Source organism: Myxine glutinosa, chromosome 9 (assembly GCF_964187855.1).
Source record: "Myxine glutinosa chromosome 9, kmMyxGlut1.1, whole genome shotgun sequence".
In the NCBI taxonomy this organism is placed as follows: domain Eukaryota; kingdom Metazoa; phylum Chordata; class Myxini; order Myxiniformes; family Myxinidae; genus Myxine; species Myxine glutinosa.
Genome location: NC_136269.1, coordinates 24,335,406 through 24,350,437, shown reverse-complemented (window position 1 = coordinate 24,350,437; position 15,032 = coordinate 24,335,406). Strand labels below are relative to the sequence as shown.

Here is a 15,032-nt window from a genome sequence, read left to right as displayed (position 1 = left end):
AAAGAGGTGACAGTAAGGGAGGCATTAAAAGAGAGGCTGAGTAGGATCGAGGATGATGTGGTTGAGCTTGAAAGTGGTTGGATGTCGATGAAAGCTAGTCTGTTGGGAGCCGTTGGTGAGGTATGTGGATGGACAAAAGGACCACCGAGGCACTCGGAAACATGGTGGTGGGATGATGAAGTTGGAAAGAGGCTTGACGAGAAGAGGAAGAAGTTCAAGGAGTGGCAGAAGGCGAAGGGTACGGGAGCAGAAACAGCAGAGCATGAAAGTTATAAGGCAGCCAGGAAGGCTGCAAAGAAAGAGGTAGCAAAGGCGCAGGAGGCATGTAGGAAAATGTTCGGAGAACGCTTGGATTCGGAAGAGGGTCAGAAAGCAGATTTCAGGATTGCAAAGCAGATAGCGAAAGAGAGGTGTGATGTGATGGGGGTGAGCTGCTTGAAGGATGAAGTGGGACAAATCGTTGTCGACCCAGATGGAATTAAAGGAAGATGGAAAAGATATATGGAAATGCTGTTGAATACAGAGAATGAATGGGATGGCAACATAGAGAGTAACCCAGTTTTAGGACCGGCAGAGAAGATAACTGAGAAGGAAGTTGAGGAAGCGATAAAAGCAATGAAGGGTAGAAAAGCGGGAGGGCCGACGGGAGTTGTGGGAGATATGTTGAAGGCAGCAGGAAGTTGGGGTGTGAAGAGAATGACAGAGATCTGTAATCTGGTGGTGAAAGAAGGCCGCATTCCAGTGGATTGGGAACTGAGTACCCTCGTCCCTCTATACAAGGGGAAAGGTGACCATCTGGAGTGTGGCTCGTACCGAGCGATAAAGTTATTGGAGCATGGAATGAAGGTATTGGAAAGGGTGTTGGAGAGGAGGATAAGGAAGAAAGTGAAGATCGATGAAATGCAGTTTGGATTTATGCCAGGAAGAGGAACGACAGACGCGCTTTTCATTGTGAGGCAGTTGCAGGAGAAGTACATGGAGAAGAGGAAGAAGTTGTTTCTTGGGTTTGTTGATCTGGAGAAAGCATTCGATCGGGTTCCATGCAAAGTATTGACATGGGCATTGAGGAAGTTAGGAGTGGAGGAATGGTTGATCAGAGTAGTGATGGCAATGTACAAAAGAGCGCGCACAGCTGTAAGGACGAAGGACGGGAACAGTGGTGAGTTTGAGGTGAAGGTGGGAGTGCATCAGGGGTCGGTACTAAGTCCACTACTATTTGTAGCTGTGATGGAGGTGCTGGCTCAGAACGTAAAGGAGGGTTTACCGTGGGAGTTGTTGTATGCAGATGATCTGGTGTTGATTGCGGAAAGTATGGATGGACTGAAGGAAAAGATGAACACGTGGAAGGAATGTATGGAGACAAAAGGTCTGAAGGTGAATATCGGAAAGACGAAGGTGATGGCAAGTGGTAAAGCATGTGGTGAGGTGGAAAGAACTGGGAAGTGGCCCTGTGCTGTGTGTAGGAAGGGTGTCGGAGTGAACTCCATTCAGTGTACAATGTGCGCTGAGTGGGTTCATCAAAAATGTAGTGGTCTGAGAGGGTCATTAACCAGTGTGGCAGCTACATTCAAATGTAAGGTGTGCACAGAGGGAGCTGCAGATGGAGGAAATGTTGAGTTGGATCTTGGAGACGGCGTGAAGCTGGAAGGTGTGAAAACATTTTGCTACCTCGGAGACATGCTGAATGGAGAAGGTGGATCAGACCCGGCAACGGTTGCTCGAGTGAGATGTGTATGGAAGAAGTTTCGGGAATTGAGTGGCGTGCTGATGATGAGGGGAGTGTCGTTGAAGCTGAAGGGAAAGGTGTATGCTGCATGTGTGAGAAGTGTTATGATTTATGGGAGCGAGACATGGGTAATGAACGTAGAGCAGCAACGAAGGTTGGAAAGGGTGGAAATGCGAATGGTTCGACGGATGTGCGGAGTATCGTTGAGAGAGAGGAAGACAAATGATGAATTGCGAAAGATGATGGGAATAGAGCCTGTGATTGATGCTGTGAAGAGGAACAGGTTGAGATGGTTTGGTCATGTGTTGAGGAGGGATGAAAGTGACTGGTTGAGAAGAGTGATGGAAATGAATGTAGAAGGAAGTAGAAGACGGGGAAGACCGAGAAAGACTTGGCTAAAGATGGTGGAAGAAGAAATGCGGGCAAGGGGGTTAACAAGGAGAGATGCAGAAAATAGGGCAAAATGGAGAAGATTGTCATGGGGACCGCAAGGCTAACCCCCGCTCTAGCAGGGAAAATGGCCTTTAAAATGCATGTTGTTGTTGTTGTATCAAAGAATCAGAATGGTATAGTGAAAACAAACTTCTGAGTTATACTTCTGGGCAGAGAAACATGATGGTCAGAGTAAATATTTTTGTTATTCTCCTCCAAGACACGTCAGGATATTGCCAAATTATGATAAATTATAATGACAGAATATAAAATAGCAACATGTGTGCACTGTATCATGTGTGTTCTATAATCTCACTGGTGCTTGAACAAAATCAGTTTGGACATCTGCTTCCTGACTTTCTCTCCGGTGATGGCTTCCGTCTCCTTTTTCCCCAAGATGAAAGAGTTTGATTCGACAATAACAAGAAGCTGCTATCTTCACGAGCTTGTGAATATGATTATCTTCCACTGCAGTTTCAAACTGGTGTGAGTGCAGTTCAGGAAATAAGTCCATATGAACAGCACGGTATTGCTCATAACAGCCATGGATACTGCAGCTGAAATGCCGGATCCTTGAGAAAGATTCCCATTTGTCTTCTTCAGTAGTCGTTGAAAACAATGTTTTGTTTTGTTTTTGAAAACAATTTTTCGAGTGTTTTGTTGAAATTTCGATTAAATTATTTTATAAAATATAGCAGGCATTGTCTTTTGATAAAGACAATGAACGGACGCAGATTTTCTGGGGGAACCAATATGGCGACGAATATACTTGCGGTGACTTCACAGCGAACGGACCGATTGGCGTCGATTTGGCGTCGAGCCTCCAATCCAGTTTGTGTAGAGATCAGTGGGTGAGACGGACACAGAGTCCAGGAGCAAGCTCAAGTTAAAGGAGCAGGCAAGTTCCGACCAAAAATTAAAAGCTAAAGCTATGCGAAGCATGTGGGGGAAAATGTATCACTTTTGTCCAGAACGTCCACACCCATTTGCTAAGCTGCCTTACTAATAGCTACATCCACTTGCGAAGCTGCCTTACTAATAGCTACATCCATTTGCTAAGCTGCCTTACTAATAGCTACATCCACTTGCGAAGCTGCCTTACTAATAGCTACATCCACTTGCGAAGCTGCCTTACTAATAGCTACATCCATTTGCTAAGCTGCCTTACTAATAGCTACATCCACTTGCTAAGCCGCCTTAGTAATAGCTACATCCACATTCATTTGCTAAGCTGCCTTACTAATAGCTACATCCACTCGCTAAGCTGCATTACTTTTAGCTACACCCACATCCATTTGCTAAGCTGCCTTACTGATAGCTACATCCACATCCATTCGCTAAGCTGCCTTACTAATAGCTACATCCACATCCATTCGCTGAGCTGCATTACTTATAGCTACATCCACATCCATTTGCTAAACTGCCTTACTAATAGCTACATCCATTTGCTACGCTGCCTTACTAATAGCTACATCCATTTGCTAAGCTGCCTTACTAATAGCTACATCCATTTGCTAAGTTGCCTTACTAATAGCTACATCCACTTGTGAAGCTGTCTTACTAATAGCTACATCCACTTGTGAAGCTGTCTTACTAATAGCTACATCCATTTGCTAAGCTGCCTTACTAATAGCTGCATCCACTTGTGAAGTTGCCTTACTAATAGCTACATCCATTTGCTAAGCTGCCTTACTAATAGCTACATCCACTTGCTAAACTGCCTTACTAATAGCTACATCCATTTGTGAAGCTTCCTTACTAATAGCTACATCCATTTGTGAAGCTTCCTTACTAATAGCTACATCCATTTGCTAAGCTGCCTTACTAATAGCTACATCCACATCCATTCGCTAAGCTGCCTTACTAATAGCGACATCCAAATCCATTTGCCAAGTTGCCTTACTAATAGCTACATCCACATACATTTGCTAAGCTGCCTTACTAATAGCTATATCCACATCCATTCACTAAGCTGCCTTACTAATAGCGACATCCACATCCATTTGCTAAGGTGCCTTACTAATAGCTACATCCACATCCATTTGCTAAGCTGCCTTACTAATAGCTACATCCATTTGCTAAGCTGCCTTACTAATAGCTACATCCATTTGCTAAGCGGCCTTACTAATAGCTACATCCATTTGCTTAGCTGCCTTACTAATAGCTACATCCATTTGCTAAGCTGCCTTACTAATAGCAACATCCATTTGCTAAGCTGCCTTACTAAGAGCTACATCCACTCGCTAAGCTGCCTTACTAATAGCTACATCCACAATTAATCTGTTTTTAGTTTAACAATCAGGGGATAGCGCGAACGCAGTCCCCCACTACCACAAATTGTACAGTCGAGTTTCCCACATTTGGGGAAATCGCAAGGGTCAACCCACCCGGAGTGCAATGGGTGGACCTCGCCCTGAGAACACCATATTGTTTTATTTAAAAATTCGATAGTACAAGTCAACAATTGTCAGCAAATAAAACCATACACAAACCTCACCAAAGAAACAAGTTACCAATGTTCGGAACATTTCGCAATCCCTTGCTTCCCTCATATTGTTCCCAAAAACAAAAACCCATTGCATTCAAAATTAAAACCATACACAAAACCTCATATGCCCATGGTGAAAACTCCATTCCAATGTCCAGAGCATTTAACAAATCCATTGCTTCACAGTACTTTCCATACTTTCATGCAGTATTTAACAAATCAAGTGAAGTAACAATCAGGGGGGTCGTGCCCCGGCTTGGGACAAAACTACCCCGGCTTGGGAAACATTTTCCTCCACAAAGCCTTCTCTCTGACAGAGGCTCTTCCCAAAAGTCTCGAGCAATTGGCTATCTCGCTCAGAAAAATAGCCACAAAAAGGCCAGGGTCCCACTTGTCCCTTCCAAAGATGGCCAAGCATCTGCATTTCCACAGCGCCATCTTCGTTGCACAAGTGATCCTCCAATACGTTGACTTCTGCAACAGAGGAACTCGCCCTGTTAGCCCATTTTTAACCACCTCATACGTTAAATTCATATTTGGGAGCAAAGTGGAGAGCCAACGCACATTGATGATGCCCCAAGACCTTTGGGCAAATACACATGACCACATGTAATGTGACACCGATTCTGCCTGATTACACCCAGAATACGGACATTCGACTGTTCGGGCAAGCCCACGCGTGGCACCTACCAGCCGTGAGGGAAGTAAACCTTTTACGTGTAACCACGCGAGGTCACTATGACGCCCGGGCATAGACAATGCCGAGATAGAGACCCAAAATGAAGAACTCCATCCCAACGAAGTTCCCCTAATAATACTTATTTCTTCATCCGAGAAGACATGAAGTTTTAAAGTGAGAAAATCCACCTCCTTCAACCTCTTGAAGTCATGCTCTATAATCACCCGCTTCAAAAGGTCGTACGGGTATGTCGGAAACCAATTGTAGGGAGCAGATGATCTAACGTCAAACACTTCCCACCCGCGCACAATGGGCCCCATATTGTAGTGGATGAGGCCTCGCAAACCCCACAGCTCTCCCTTCAATGCTCTCAGGTGACATGCCACCGATGCTATACGTAGCAGCACGGGAAGGTCAGGACAGCCTCTGCCCCCAGACACCTCTCTTTTGCACAAATCGGTCCAACTCGGTTTAAAAATCCATGATGCGCAGAAGAACCCATACACAATACCCTTTAATCGACGGACGATACCGGGTAATGGAGGCAGCACCTCAGCGAGTGTCCTCAACGCAGGAAAAAATTGCCCCTTGACGATTAATGCCTTTTCACGACAGGCAAGCGTCCGTCCTTTCCATTCATGACTGAGCTTTCTAATCTGGGCCAGCTTCTTATCCCAGTTCCCCACCGGGTTTGCTACCTTCACCAGAAACACTCCCAAAACCTTCACCTGTTCATTAAGACCCCCAAACATCACTTATATCCTGGGCCTACCAAATTTTTCCCCAAACACCAACACCCTACTTTTCTCGAAGTTAATATAGAGCCCCGATGCTCTAGCAAATGCCATACAGCATCCCACCGCTTCCCATAACGAGTAGTCATTTCTGGCAAATATGACTATGTCATCCATATATGCTATGGAGGCTATGCCATCCCCCACCATCCCTGGGATCCTAAACCCATCCACCTTATTCTCCAAAGCCGAGACGAGGGGGAGGGTTGCCAAAACAAAAAGCAAGGGGGATAAGGGACAGCCTTGCCTGACCCCTTTCTCCACTTTAAATCCATTTAACACCCTGTTGTTTATCACTACCTTTGCAGTCGAATTCTCATGAAGACACTGCATTGCCCGAACCAACTTTGCGTCAAAGGACAACACCCTTAATAGGTCCCATAAATAATCCCGGGAGACGTTATCAAATGCTTTTACCAAATCCAAGCTTAAAACTGCAATGTCTGACCTTCTGTTCCACACCAAGGCCAGTACGTCCCGAACGAGGAGCACCACGTCGGAAGCCCTCCTACCTTTTATCCAACACCTCTGGTGCACGTGTAGGACCCTACCGACCACGTGCTGCATGCGACCCAATAACGTTGACGCAAAAATCTTGTAGTCCGAATTCAGTAGAGAAATTGGCCTCCAATTCTTAATGTCTTTGAGATCCCCTTCTTTTGGGAGTAGAATCAGCAGCGATTCTGACCAAGACTTTGGCACCGTATTTTCCTGCCAAATAGCATTGCAGACTTCCAAAAACGGCCCTTTAATTTCTCGCAAAAATACTTGATAAAATTCATTTGGAATTCCATCACTTCCAGGGGTTTTACCTTTCTTTAACACTCCAACCACCCGCTCCAGCTCCACTGACGTAAATGGATGGCTGCTTCCTGTACCGTTCGCCTGAACCTTGCAATGCGAGAAGAGATGGCCCTTGTCGACTGCCGAGACCTCCTCCCTTTTATACAAGTTAGAGTAGAACTCCCTAATTAGATCATCGACCACCTGTGGGTCAGACTGATCTGTTCCGTTATTGTCCCTCACGCACGACGGTTGCACCCGACGTTTTATCAGCCTCCGGAAAAAGGGGGGGGAGCACTGTTCTCGCTGCCCCACTGCCCTCACGGGACTCCGGAAAACAATCCGGTCTTCTTGGCTTCGGAAATATGCGGCAATGAACCTTAATGATCATGGTGTTTCTCCTGTCAGGTAAGTATGAGTTGTTTACCCCACGGTCTCCCTTGTCTTAGTGCGAGCACCGCCTTACTTTACCAGGACGTATTCAACACTTTTCCCTGAATATCTATTTAAATGGTGAATTTTGCACGATATTTGTAAACAAATCCTAATTGTAATATTAGGTTCGATATTATGATTTATTTATTTGGATAATTTCTCGCTTTGCTGCTGAGATTGGAGCAGATTATAAACGATTTAGCGACTGGATGCCTTCTGAGGAAGCCGAAATGTCATGACGCTTACTCTAACGTCATGACGCCACCGTGACGTTATGACGCAAGTACTGTATCAACGCATGACGTCATGTCGCCTGATATTTCGGCACGATTTCCAACTCTTACAATATTTTACCTTATTATCTTGCAACAATAATCTATTTGAAGTTATTCATTCGCACATAGATCCTTGGACATGATGGAAGATTCAATCGAGTCGATTAGGGGGAAGGTTTTTACCTTGCTGGTTGAGTTTGCGGATGGGATTCTGTTTCCGCGGTATTTAAACCATTACAGTTGCCTAATGGAGAATAATCAATCCTTATGGAGGGGTTGACTCCCTCAGAATGACTGACGGGTTAACTCCCGCAGATTGACGGACAGGTTAACTCCCCCAGAATGACGCACAGGTTAACTCCCGCAGATTGACGCACAGGTTAACTCCCGCAGATTGACGGACAGGTTTACTTCCCCAGAATGACGATCAGATTAACTGCCCCAGTATAACTATAATGGACAGGTTAACTCCTCCAGATTGACGGTCAGGTTAACTGCCCCAGTATAACTATAATGGACAGGTTAACTCCTCCAGATTGGACAGATCAACTCCCTCAGAATAACGGACAGGTTAACTCCCCCAGAATGACGGACACGTTAACTCCCCCAGAATGACGGTCACGTTAACTCCCCCAGTATAACTATAATGGACAGGTTAACTGTTCCAGATTGACGCAGGTTAACTCCCTCAGGACGAGTCAGGTTAACTCCCACAGAACGACGGTCAGGTTAACTCCCTCAGATTGACGGACAGTTTAACTCCCCCAGTATAACTATAATGGACAGGTTAACTCCACCCGAATGACGGATGGGTTAACTTCCCCAGAATAACGGGCGGATTTATTCCCCCACAATTGGCGAATTACAGTATTTGTAGTAATTTCCCCTCCGGCCAGCAGAAGCGCAATGTCATCCACAGTTACATATGGAGTCAGAGGAGCTGCCCCACCCTGAACCCCCAGCGCATGAATATAATAATCGTTCACTTCAATAGATCATACATAATACGTCATTAAAGGATCCTCCTCTTCGATATACTGCTGCGTGAGCACGTTTTGGCCTCGTTAACGAGTCAGATTTCCTCGTTTAATGGATTCAATCAACAGAACTTTGATATCGGTATCCCATAACCACCATGGGAAGGAATGAGATGCTTACTTTAACCACTATGGGAAGGAATGAGATGCTGACTTTAACCACTATGGGAAGGAATGAGATGCTGACTTTAACCACTATGGGAAGGAATGAGATGCTGACTTTAACCACTATGGGAAGGAATAAGATGCTTACTTTAACCACTATGGGAAGGAATAAGATGCTTACTTTAACCACTATGGGAAGGAATGAGATGCTTACTTTAATCACTATGGGAAGGAATGAGATGCTGACTTTAATCACTATGGGAAGGAATGAGATGCTTACTTTAACCACTATGGGAAGGAATGAGATGCTTACTTTAACCACTATGGGAAGGAATGAGATACTGACTTTAACCACTATGGGAAGGAATGAGATGCTTACTTTAACCACCATGGGAAGGAATGAGATACTGACTTTAACCACTATGGGAAGGAATGAGATGCTTACTTTAACCACTATGGGAAGGAATGAGATGCTGACTTTCACCACTATGGGAAGGAATGAGATGCTGACTTTAACCACTATGGGAAGGAATGAGATGCTGACTTTAACCACTATGGGAAGGAATGAGATGCTTACTTTAACCACTATGGGAAGGAATGAGATGCTTACTTTAACCACTATGGGAAGGAATGAGATGCTTACTTTAACCACTATGGGAAGGAATAAGATGCTTACTTTAACCACTATGGGAAGGAATGAGATGCTTACTTTAATCACTATGGGAAGGAATGAGATGCTGACTTTAATCACTATGGGAAGGAATGAGATGCTTACTTTAACCACTATGGGAAGGAATGAGATGCTTACTTTAACCACTATGGGAAGGAATGAGATACTGACTTTAACCACTATGGGAAGGAATGAGATGCTTACTTTAACCACCATGGGAAGGAATGAGATACTGACTTTAACCACTATGGGAAGGAATGAGATGCTTACTTTAACCACTATGGGAAGGAATGAGATGCTGACTTTCACCACTATGGGAAGGAATGAGATGCTGACTTTAACCACTATGGGAAGGAATGAGATGCTGACTTTAACCACTATGGGAAGGAATGAGATGCTTACTTTAACCACTATGGGAAGGAATGAGATGCTGACTTTAACCACTATGGGAAGGAATGAGATGCTTACTTTAACCACTATGGGAAGGAATGAGATGCTTACTTTAACCACTATGGGAAGGAATGAGATGCTGACTTTAACCACTATGGGAAGGAATGAGATGCTGAGTTTAACCACTATGGGAAGGAATAAGATGCTTACTTTAACCACTATGGGAAGGAATAAGATGCTTACTTTAACCACTATGGGAAGGAATGAGATGCTTACTTTAATCACTATGGGAAGGAATGAGATGCTGACTTTAATCACTATGGGAAGGAATGAGATGCTTACTTTAACCACTATGGGAAGGAATGAGATACTGACTTTAACCACTATGGGAAGGAATGAGATGCTTACTTTAACCACCATGGGAAGGAATGAGATACTGACTTTAACCACTATGGGAAGGAATGAGATGCTTACTTTAACCACTATAGGAAGGAATGAGATGCTTACTTTAAGCACTATGGGAAGGAATGAGATGCTGACTTTCACCACTATGGGAAGGAATGAGATGCTGACTTTAACCACTATGGGAAGGAATGAGATGCTGACTTTAACCACTATGGGAAGGAATGAGATGCTTACTTTAACCACTATGGGAAGGAATGAGATGCTGACTTTAACCACTATGGGAAGGAATGAGATGCTTACTTTAACCACTATGGGAAGGAATGAGATGCTGACTTTCACCACTATGGGAAGGAATGAGATGCTGACTTTAACCACTATGGGAAGGAATGAGATGCTGACTTTAACCACTATGGGAAGGAATGAGATGCTTACTTTAACCACTATGGGAAGGAATGAGATGCTGACTTTAACCACTATGGGAAGGAATGAGATGCTGACTTTAACCACTATGGGAAGGAATGAGATGCTGACTTTAACCACTATGGGAAGGAATGAGATGCATATTTTAACCACTATGGGAAGGAATGAGATACTGACTTTAACCACCATGGGAAGGAATGAGATACTGACTTTAACCACCATGGGAAGGAATGAGATACTGACTTTAACCACTATGGGAAGGAATGAGATACTGACTTTAACCACCATGGGAAGGAATGAGATACTGACTTTAACCACGTTGAGTGCGCTTTGGAGCTTGTGATTTGTGAGGAGAGCCGAGAGAGTTCTGAGGATAATTGATAGGTGGAGAGCTTTAAGGAGGTCGTCCTGCCTGCCTTGGCCCTAGTGCTGTTCTCGTTACCCCCCAATGCATGGTCATCATCCTGCCCCTCTCATCGCATGCCCGTACCCATCCCCCCCCACTGCCAGAGATGTCACCCGGTCTTGTCCCTCACCTCGTCTGTTCTCGTAACTGCAGAGAGGCTCCTTCATGTTTAGCTCACCTGGAACGAAGTTCATGGAAGCTTATGCGATGGCGTGTCGTCCGTCAGTCAGTCAGTCCTTCTGTAAACACTTGAAACTTCTTCTCTGAAATAGCTGATGGGATTGCGACCAAATATGGCACAAATGATATTTGTTGTGTTGTTACTAAAGTTTGTTCACGGCATTTAATATTAAAAAAAACAAAAAAACACCGAGGTGTAAGTGGGTTTACCAGGGTTAAAGTGGATCCAGGTTTGACCCCTCCCCCAAATATATTGTTACTGATCGCGGTTTAGATGTTACTTTGCCGAGCGAAGGCTCCGCGACCGAACAGTTGTTCCCCGACTCACCCGATTCACCCAGACCTTTGGCCGTATCGCACCGCAGCTGCCCAATCTGGAAAACTCTAAAACGACGAAATGCAAAGAGGAAAAGGAATAAAACGAGAAGACGGACAGAAGAGTGATTGGATTTATTGTACACACAAGCAAAAAGAAAGCAGTCACGTTTATTTACAACACATAAGACGCAGGTGACACAGTGCAAATACTAGCTTATACAGACTTAATTAACCCAGGGACAGAACAAACAAAACAAACTCACGTACACAAGAAGGGTGGAAAGGCAGGAGGTGGATGGCTGGAGGGAGAGGAAGGTCCAAGGGGGTCCTGCAGCACGATCGGCGCGTTTAGCAGCCGCCGTTCCTTCGCGGCCCTGCTCAAAACCGCCGTTCAGGCCCCAAGCTGCTGTTGTGGCTGCTGTGGACGTCGCGTGCTTTGCCAGGACTCGTCTGACTCGTCTGGTCCAAACCCTCAACTCTTTCTTGGTCCACTCACTCCTCACCACCGACTCCTCACCGCAACCAACGCAACCAACTGACCACCACCACCGACTCCTCACCGCAACCAACGCAACCAACTGACCACTGACCACCTCACCACCGACTCCACTGACTCTCTCACTCACTTCTTGCGTGCGCGCCTTTATAGCGCCTCCAGCGATCAAGCCGCCGGCCTTCAGGACACGCCCATCGGTGTGCTCACCTCGGCCCTGGTTGGTCATGCGACCCTCTGGCTCCGCCCTTGATGACGATGGGCGGGCACGCCCCTCTTCCCCGACCCGAGCACTTGTTCAATGGTGGTTTTGGAGGGGAGGTAATTGGCAATCGAGGCTCGGCAATGACGAAAGGGGATGTGAAAGGAAATGGAGATTTTGAGGATGGGAATGAAAGGGGATCTATTCTCTTTCACTGGTGCAATGGAGTACTTCAATTAATGGGAGACACAGCCTTACCCTAAAACACAGAATAAGAGATAACTATCAAACAGGGGTATTCTATTATTTGGCTGACGTGTATGCTTGTGGACTAATTATGGGATGCCCTTTCACCTTTACACAGCTCCGGAGGCAGGGGGCGCAGAATAAATAATAATAATAATAATAAAGCACACAATCAAAAAAAATATACAGTCCTCATATCCGCAACAATATATTGGCTTTCTTCTCTGAAACTACACACACACATAACTTCAATGAAACTTCACCACAACCTTCACCACACATGATGTACCAAAGTTTGTTCATGGAGAAAGGAGAAAGAGGAAAAAAAAAAAAAAAAAAAACGGGCCCTGAGGTATACTGGTGGGGCGGGGGGGGGGGGGGGTTTACCCCACGAGATAGGTATTTGCTTTCTTCTCAGAAAATACACAAGAAATTCTGATAGAACTTGACCACAACCTTAATCACCCATGTTGTACCAAAGTTTGTTCCTGGCATTTAATAGCATTGGGGTCTAAGGTGGTCTATGGGGGCGGGGAGGGGGGGTTGGGAGGGGGACGATGAGGGTGGGAGGGGATTTCCCCCAGAAAAGGTATTCGCTTTTTTTCTCAGAAACTACACACACAATTTTGATGAAACTCCACCACAACCTTCATCACGCGTGATGAACTAATGTTTGTTCAAGGCATTGGAAAAATTGGGGTCTGAGGAGGTATACAGGATGGAAGGGCAGGTGGGGTTACCTCATTGTACAGTTTTTTTTTATTTTGTTTTTTGTATACAAGATTGAGGCTCGTGAAAGAGCTAACATTAATCACACAAAAAGTTAAACCAACACACAAAACACAAAATAAGGCGAACGGTAGACAAGATGGGGAGAGAGGGGGTTAGGACACAAACACAACATTTGAGAGCAAGGACATCGAGAGAAATGTGGGAGGGAGAGGGCCTGGGGAGAGGTGGGAGAGGTATAAAACACATGACCACTGCAAGGACTTCCAGGAAAGAAGTTGGAATTTCAAAAAAGTGTATCTGGGGTGAAAATTAGTGGGGGTAGAAAAGATCAAGGTTTTGGATGGGGGAAGATAAGAGATGTTGGTGAACAGCTGTTTTAAAGACCTGGAGGGAGGAGTGGGATTGAAGGGAGTGGGGGAGTTTGTTCCAGAGGCGGAAAGGGGGAATGAAAGAGTGAAGGTGAGCAGAGAGCCTAGATTTTGGCAGTTTAACCATAAGAGGGTTGCTGGCAGATCTTGTGCGACCTGTAGGAATATTTGGGGGACAGAGCCCGGAGAGGGCTGGGGGAGCAAGGCCGGAGAGGAGTCGGTAGAAGACAGAAAGACCACCAACCTGCCTGCGGCGAGTGAGTGAGTGAAAGGCCCTCAGAGTTAGCTTCATCAGTTATTTTTGAATTCATTTTCCCTGGTTGTTATTTGTTCAGGAATAAATCCGTTTGGTTATAAAACCTATGAGGTCTCCGTGATTCCCCTCGGCCCATGCGCATGAGCTTATATTGCCATAAATTGAACAGAGCCTCAGAGTTAAAGCCTGTTTCGGTCTATTCGTTCACGGCGGTGTTAACCGTCCCATGAACATGACAATATTATTAAATAGGAATATTAAGGGTGGGGGGGGGGGGGTGGGGGGAGAAGAGGGGCAGGAAGGGAAGGGGAGATAGGGAGGGGGAGGAAGGAGGGAGAGGGGAATGAGAAGAGGAGGATGTATATAAATAAATATATATATATATATATATATGTCAGCCATTGGGGTTTAAACCCCATGACTCAATTGAGTATAACATCTGAAATTATATATCGTGCTTCTGAAAACTGATTTGAACTCAGCTGCAGGCAGAGGTGAGTGGACAAAATGTGGTTTCGAGGCTCGACGTGCAGGGTGGATCCTTAGCCCAGTAAGCAAGTCCTTGAATGTATGTGCCAAACAGTAGATAATATGCTCGCGACCCACGTACAGGGAAAACATGTCGCTAAACGCCTCCTTCACGAAGGGAATAATTAATTATATATCTTTGTAGTTTCTAGTATGTCTCCTAAAAACAAAGACGTAACCAACCTCGGGAGAAATATAGACATTACATATCCTTGATTGTTAATGTATTCAGCACGTGTATCCAATCATTCATCTACCATTTAGCCTAGTGTATGAGAATATTTTCTTCGACCTGCGCTCGGGTCTGATATGTTTAGATAAAGAGCCAAAAAAGCTCAGCCCATCCAATGCTTACATCTGTTTGTCTAAGTTTGGCCTTCTGTAGGAAGGGACAATGGGAGGTGTTGTCGTTATGGCCCAGGGTTTGCTATGTCTTTAGCGCAGATTCTTGTCTGATATTTTGCTATAAATGAAATGACTTTTTGCTTATTTTTCAGCGAGTGCCTTGAGAAATTGCCCGCTGCGTGTTAGGCGGTGCATTCTCGAGCCTTGCTCCACACTGTGTGTTTGTAATCGATCCCATTAAACATTGTTGCTCTGATTCTTCTTCTTCTTCCTTCCCTTGAGGTCTTCGACCGACAATTTTGGTGTCAGAAGTGGGATC

The 15,032-nt window shown here is 45.1% G+C and overlaps 1 non-coding gene across 1 annotated transcript; it reads right to left on the bottom strand.

Annotated features, from left to right (window-relative positions):
* Window positions 1–4,457: 4,457 nt before the first annotated feature.
* Window positions 4,458–4,618, bottom strand: LOC137435831 (U1 spliceosomal RNA). Its single transcript, XR_013624653.1, has one exon. It is a non-coding gene; the product is annotated as a U1 spliceosomal RNA (small nuclear RNA).
* Between the last annotated feature and the right edge of the window lie 10,414 nt (window positions 4,619–15,032).